General features: G+C 41.6%; 1 pseudogene; it reads right to left on the bottom strand.

The window, feature by feature from the left end:
- Nucleotides 1–6,702: 6,702 nt before the first annotated feature.
- LOC102115109 (translationally-controlled tumor protein pseudogene) lies at nucleotides 6,703–7,449 on the bottom strand (annotated as a pseudogene).
- Nucleotides 7,450–7,788: the final 339 nt, after the last annotated feature.

Below are 7,788 nucleotides of genomic sequence, written 5' to 3' on the forward strand. Positions count from 1 at the left end.
CCTTCCTTCCTTCCTTCCTTCCTTCCTTCCTTCCTTCCTTCCTTCCTTCTTTCTTTCTTTCTTTCTTTCTTTCTTTCTTTCTTTCTTTCTTTCTTTCTTTCTTTCTTTCTTCTTTCTTTTCTTCTCTTCCTCTCTCTCTCTCTCTTCCCCCCCTCCCCCCCCTTTTAGAGACAGGGTCTTGCCTAGGCTGGAGTGCAGTGGCACAATTATAGCTCACTGCAGCCTCAAATTCCCAAGTTCAAGTGATCCTCTCACCTCAGCCTCCTGAGTAGCTGGGACCACAGGCACCGGACAGGACCCTGGCTATTTCAGAGCACTGCACCTACCCTCTCAGTTACACTGTTTTGTAGGAGCTCCTTGAAGTGCATATTTAAGGACTGCATCACCCCCATCTTCACGGTGCTATGTGTGCTTCTGCTACCAAACTGCTTTTTTATTTTTAAGGACAACCAATAGCATCTTACTTGTTTTGGGATCTTAGCACTTAGTACCTTTTATAGGCATTTGGGTATTTGCATTCTACATGCAGAAACAGAGATATTCAGAATTTGTTTTCTGCTATGAGTGACTTTTTGTATACCTTTTTGAAGATGCTTATTTTACAACATAAAGCATGGTATCTAGTTTCTCCTCCCAGAGATCTGTGTCGGGGTGCTAAGGCCAGGATGGGATTGGCGGGGGGCAGTGTCCTGAGAATAGCGGTGAGACTTGGTGAGAGGAGGGGACATGAGACTGGAGAAAGACTGCTTGGGAAGAAGTAGATCATGCAGGAGAATGGTCACTCTGAAAAGCTGAGTGGAAAGAGAATGAAGTTCTGAGTCACGGGCACCAAAGCCAGCAGAACTGGGAGCAAACAGAGCCTGGGACTGGGCACTGTGTGGCAGAGCCTGGAAGAAATAGATTAGTCAAGGTACAGACTCAAGTTGGATGCAAAGAAAGTTGTAAAACTAAGTTTTATCTGGAATTGATTTTCTTTTTCTTTTTATTCTTCCAAACATGTAAAACAAAGTGTTTTTTTTTTTTAAATTTTGGACAAAATGTGTTGGCTTGAGTTTCAGCTGGACATATTTTCATCTAACATGGCATCCAGTAGAGTAATTTGTGCAAAGTACTTAGTTCCCTGCTCCTAATCATACAGGGCTGTGTGGAAGCTTTGGGCTTCAGTCCTGAAATGCCCTCAGCCACTGCAGTCCCCCTGGTATGATAATGGCCTGAGATGCCTCAGTCCATGCCTCTGAATATGTCAGGGAACCCCACCACCCCTTACCCCACACGCATCCAGAGTGCTTATGAATCCATAATACTTACTCAATATAAAAATGTCTAACAGGCTGTAGGTTGTGCAGAATAGTAACAGCAAGGGTCTTCTTTTCCTACAAGAGTTAAAGACCAAGGAGAGAATGGAGGACCCAAAACTGTCCTTGTTTGGAGCTGCAAGTTCTCTCCTTGCTGAAGCCGACCCTGCACGTCAACTGCCTGAAGTGCCTCACAGCCACCAGCAGCTGGTGCCCCAACTCTTTGAAAACATGGATTTGGGCCAGGTGTGGTGGCTCATGCCTGTAATCCCAGCACTTTGGAAGGCCAAGGAGGGAGGATCACCTGCGGGCAGGTGTTTGAGACCAGCCTGGCCAACATGGTGAAACTCCATCTCTACTAAAATTACAAAAATTAGCTAGGCATGGGGGCGCATGCCTGTAATCCCAGCTACTTGAGAGGCTGAGGCAGGAGAATCCCTTGAACCTGGGAGGCGGAGGTTGTTACAGTGAGTCGAGATCATGCCACTGCCCTCCAGCCTGGCCTGGGCAACAGAGTGAGACTCTTCTCTCAAAACAAACAAACAAACAAAACACATGACTGTGAACCAAATCAAGCAAAGAAACTCCAGGGTGTGGTGCCTATAAAAGGAATGTTACCCCCAGATAAAAACAAACTACTTAGATTCTACATGACAGAGGAATTTCTCTTGTGGGTAGGAATGTTTAACTAATTCATTGCTTGGCTCTGCTATGTGGTTTACCCTGGTCTCAAGAACCCTTAGAAGGGCATAGATGAGGTAACATGGTTTCTCTTCATAATCTTCATCCACACCTCGTCATCTGGTTTATGGAAGAAACCTGTCAAACAAGAAATGTTACCTAGTGGCAGGATGTTAGGACATGCAGTTACTAGGAGAAGGTAAACGGCCTGGGAGATGAAAGACATGGCCATTTTTTTAAGGCTGCAACTCCACAGGAGGTGTAGTTTCTCCTGTTTTGGCTCACTGCACTGGCCATTATCAATATTTGAAGTGACTTTGCAAGTAGTTTTCCAAAAGGAAACCACAGCTTTATTAGAAAAATTTGCTTCTCTCTTCTCTGATAAGAGTGTCAGTGCCACATTAAAAATGGCCTGGCAGAATGTACTGTGGGTATGAGAGTGATAAGGAGAGATCCTTTCCTTCTTGCTAAGAGACAAAAAGGCTTAAAATAAATATTTTTGGAAGAAATAATCCAGTGATGTGAATGAGTTTGAGATATAAAATGAAAAAGAAGAAAGGAAGAAAGAAGGATGACCTGTTCCTAGACAGAAAGCAAGTCAGGGCCAGGAGTGGTGGCTCATGCCTGTAATCCCAGCACTTTGGGAGGCCAAGGTGGGTGGATCATTTGAGGTCAGGAGTTCGAGGCTAGCCTGGCCAACATGGTAAAACCCCATCTCTATCAAAAATACAAAAAAATTAGCTGGGCATGGTGGCACATGCCTATAATCCCAGCTACTCTGGAGGCTGAGGCAGAAGAATCGCTTGAACCCGGGAGGTGGAGATTGCAGTGAGCCAAGATCGTGCCATTGCACTCCAGCCTCGGCAACAAGAGGGGAAACTCCATCTCAAAAAAAGAAAATAATAAGAAGTCAGAAAGCAAGAAAAGCTTTTGCACTCAGAAGGGCAGACCAAGAAGAGAGGGCATGGCTGAGGTGGACCAAAACTTACAAAGTGGAAGCTGAGAATACAAAACACAGACTCTCCTGTGAACTAGTTCAGTTTATTTTCATCTGTGTACCAACAAACAGAAAGAGTAAGTAAGCAACTTGCTTGGCTGATCTCGTCAAAAGGGACAACAGTTACAACTAGAAGCTGGTAAGTTGTTTTCATTTTCCTCTGTGTATGCCCTGTGAGTATAATTTGGTAAAATTATATATTATGATAGTCTATGGCATAATATTGTCTGGGCTTAAATTCAATATCAGTGGGATAAAAATTTTGGAAATTTCTTCTAACAACTAAAGGTATTTACAGATTTCTAACTCAAAGCCTTTGCATTAATCACTAATTTGTGTGTTATTTTATTTTTCCTTTACTTCTTTTTTTTTTTTTTTTGAGACGGAGTCTTGCTGTCGCTCAAGCTGGAGTGCAATGGCATGATCTTGGCTCACTGCAACCTCCACCTCCTGGGTTCAAGCGATTCTCCTGCCTCAGCCTCTTGAGTAACTGGGATTACAGGCATACGCCACCATGCCCAGCTAATTTTTGTATTTTTAGTAGAGACGGGGTTTCACCATGTTGGTCAGGCTGGTCTCAAACTCCTGACCTCATGATCTGCCTGCTTCAGTTTCCCAAAGTGCTGGGATTACAGGTGTGAGCCACCATGCTTGGCCTCTTTTACTTCTTTTGTTAAAAAAAAAAAAAAAAAAAAAAAAAATTAGGGCCTGCCCTTTGTCAGTCTGATAAAATATAAATGCTATTCTTTTCTTTATCTTCTTATTGTATTACTCTTTAATAGGTAAAACTGGGAGAGAACAATGCTATTAATTCTATTTAGTTTATTGTTTATTTGCTTATTCTGCTTTTTTATTCAGAAGAAAAATTTAAGAACACATATGTTTTTCCACTTTCAAAATTGTCACAAAGTCTTAAAAACAAAGTAGAGATCGAGACCATCTTGGCTAACACAGTGAAACCCCGTCTCTACTAAAAATACAAAAAATTAGCCGGGCGAGGTGGTGGGCGCCTGTAGTCCCAGCTACTGGGGAGGCTGAGGCAAGAGAATGGCGTGAACCCGGGAGGCGGACTGAGATCGCACCACTGCACTCCAGCCTGGGCGACAGAGCAAGACTCCATCTCAAAACAAACAAACAAACCAAACCAAAACAAAAAAAAAAACAAAAACAAAGTAGATACTGTGTTTTTTACCTCAAACGAAAACTCCGAGAAATAGAAATATACCATGTAGCAAGTAAGTAATTGAATTCCATCTTAAACTTTATGTAAAAAACAAACAAAAGGAAATATCCATGCATTCAAATATATATTAGCAACTCCTCTGATTTATTTGACAGGAGAAAGAGGCTGGGATTTGCCAACAGCCCATATACTCTGTGTGGACTTGGTTGACAGTTCTCTCCCCCTCCTTAGCTGTATCTGCACACTACACAGCAATAAATCATCAATGTGCTTAAGGGGAGCAGGAAAATTTACTGCTACCCAGTGCTTGGTAGCATAAAAACACAGTTACCACATCCATTATTCATGGTGTTGGGTCAAATGTGTGAGCCTACACACTGCAGTGTGAAATGGCAAGGGATTCTACCCTTAACTCTTTCCTCCCTTTCTAAGTGATCTCATCTACCCTGTGGCTTTGCTACCTTATCCTGATAATTGCTAAACCTTTGTGGAGAGATAGTTGACCCTGATGACCCTGGCATCAGGGTCTTTAGTTTGACTGATAAGGAGCTGACACAGTGTCAATATCACCCAAGATTCCCACGTGCTGTCAGAATGAGTATGCAACGTCCCTGGGCAGATGGCATCCAAGCGAGACTCATTTTCCTTTGAGTGCACGACTGCTCTCATTCTCACCATTGGTAAAAGACTGTTTTTGAGTAGCAGGGGTCAGCTCATAATGGCTCCAGTTGGGTCTTACCCAAGCATAGTGTATTAGTCTGTTCTCACACTGCTATAAAGACCTGCCTCTGGTCTGGGTAATTTATAAAGGAAAGAGATTTAATTGACTCACAGTTCCATGTGGCTGGGGAGGCCTCAGGAAACTTACAATTGTGGTGGAAGGGAAAGCAAACGCGTCCTTCTTCACATTGTGGCAGGAGAGAGAAGAGCCATCAAGGAAAAGCCAGACACTTATAAATCCATCAGATCTCATGAGAACTCACTCACTATCACGAGGACATCATGGGAGAAACTGCCCCCATGATTCAATTACTTCCCACCAGGTTCCTCCCATGACACCTGAGGATAATGGGGATTACAATTCAAGATGAGATTTAGGTGGGGACACAACCAAACCATATTACATAGCATGGGATAATCAGAGACTACATGAGCATCATCCATATCCTACTGTCTACTTGACCTCTCTTCTTGAATGTTCCACAGGTTCCTCAAACTCAGTATTCTGTTTTGCCTCCTATAGACCTTCTTCATTCTGCCAGTTTAGAGGCAAAAACATCAAAATCACTTTCATTTCCATCATCTCTGTTCATAGCCAAGTGAAATTAAAGAATTATTGCCAATACTAAAAAAATTAATATCTGTGGACTACTATATGGCTGATGTCATCTAAAATGCACACCAGATACCTGAAATGTAAAGACAACTATAATTTCCTGTCTGGATTTTTCTAATTGGCCCAAAAGGCAGTGGTTTATACATCAGAGAATTGTTTTGATTCACACTTAAATTTACATAATCCTTAATGTTAATGGTTGCTCCTTTAATAGATGTCTGTTGTACAGAACTGATATTAATTAATTTTGGTCCTACCTTGCATACATATTTCTTACACATTTGTAAGTTACCTGGGACCAGCTTCTTGTAGACCTGTTGTCCCGGAATGATTTTTAATAGCTACCTATTTCACCTTCAGGAGTGTTTGTGTTTAGGTGATAAAAATTATATTGTCAACCAACATACATATGATATGTAATCTGGATGTACCATTGTTTGACATTTTCTAAGTCCACTCTGCCCTTGGATTTCTAACCAGTTTAGTCTGAGACCCCATCCTGAGTAATTGCGAAAAGACCCTGCCTTTAGTTAGATTGTTGCACTCTGATATAGAGCAGGTGGGGACAGAGGATGTGGGCTTTCTTCACTGCCAGGTCCCAAGCCCATATTTCTTGCTAGCAAAAAAACACAAGGTAAAATAAATATTCTTCACGAAGAAAGAAAAATTTGCCAGATGCAGTGACTCACGCCTGTAATCCCAGCACTTTGGGAAGCCGAGGCAGGTGGATCACTTGAGGTCAGGAGTTCGAGATAAGCTTGGCCAACATGGTGAAACCCTGTCTCTACTAAAAATACAAAAATTAGTCAGATGTGGTGGCAGAAGCCTGTAATCCCAGCTACTTGAGAGGCTAAGGCAGGAGAATTGCTTGAACCCAGGAGGTGGAGGTTACAGTGAGCTGAGATCACACCAGTTCACTCCAGTTTGGGTTACAGAGCAAGATTCTGTCTCAAAAAAAAAAAAAAAAAAAAAAAGAAAGAAAGAAAAAAAGAAAAGAAAATAAAAATTTAAAGAGAGGTTATACAAGAAAGAGAAAATTAAAAAAAATTGAAATTAAAATACAAAATTAAATATGAATGCAACAATGACAAGATAAAATAATTAGACTGATGATCCAAGGAAATAAAAAGCTATAAAATATAAAATAGAATAAAAATATGAATTGGATTCATTAGTTTTGTTTTTTTTTTTTTAGTTTAAATGAATTTTATTTTTAGACAACCCACATAACAGGAAACAATGCCTCCACTCCAAATAAATCACAGTCAAAATAAATGAAGAGCTCAAGATGACATCAGTCCCATTTGTCTTAAGTCCTGGTGTTGTGCGGATGACACGCAGAAGCCAGTTATGATGACAGGTGATAGATCCAAAGTAATTGCCAAATTTGTTAACATTTTTCCATTTCTAAACCATCGTTAAAGAAATCATATATGGGGTCACACGATCTTCACGGTAGTCCAGTAGAGCAACCGTGCCATCTGGATTCATGTTTTCAGCAGTAAAGAACTGGTAGTTTTTGAAATTAGCAAGTATGTCCTTGATTTGTTCTGAAGCCCCTGTCATAAAAGGTTTTACTGTTTCTGGTCTCTGTTCTTCAAGTTTGCCTTTGATCGATTTCATGTAATCTTTGATGTACTTCTTGTAGGTTTCTTTTGTGAAACTTGTTTCCTGGATATGACGGTTCAGGACAATATCAACACCAGCGATTACTGTACTTTCTGTACCTTCGCCCTAGAGGCCTTCAGCGGAGGCATTTCCACCAATGAGCGAGTCATCAACGTTATCTTCTATCCTACAGACCATCTTCCCCTCCACCTCCAGGTACAGCCCATTCACAACCTCCCAGATCTTGTAGATGTTGGAGACCATCTCATCGTGGCTGATGAGGTCCCGGTAGATAATCATGATGGCGGCTGAAGGGAGACAATGCGGCACTAGCTTAGCAGGAGCCTGAAGCTTGCAGCGAGCGCGGTGCAGCCTGAGCAGTGCTAGGGTGGAGAGGGGAGTGGGTGGGGGGGGAAAAAGTTAGATTCATTAGTCTTTTATGAAAAATATAATTATGGATTAAAAACAGAAATTCTAAGCTGAACTAGGAATAAATATAATTTCAAAAGGATGTGAAAGTATTATTTTTAACAGAAATATAAATAAAGACAAAGTAGGAAAAACAAAATAGAGGCAGAATACTTAAAGAATAAACAAGTAGGCCGGGCGCGGTGGCTCAAGCCTGTAATCCCAGCACTTTGGGAGGCCGAGACGGGCGGATCACGAGGTCAGGAGATCGAGACCATCC

This window comes from Macaca fascicularis, chromosome 4 (assembly GCF_037993035.2).
Source record: "Macaca fascicularis isolate 582-1 chromosome 4, T2T-MFA8v1.1".
In the NCBI taxonomy this organism is placed as follows: domain Eukaryota; kingdom Metazoa; phylum Chordata; class Mammalia; order Primates; family Cercopithecidae; genus Macaca; species Macaca fascicularis.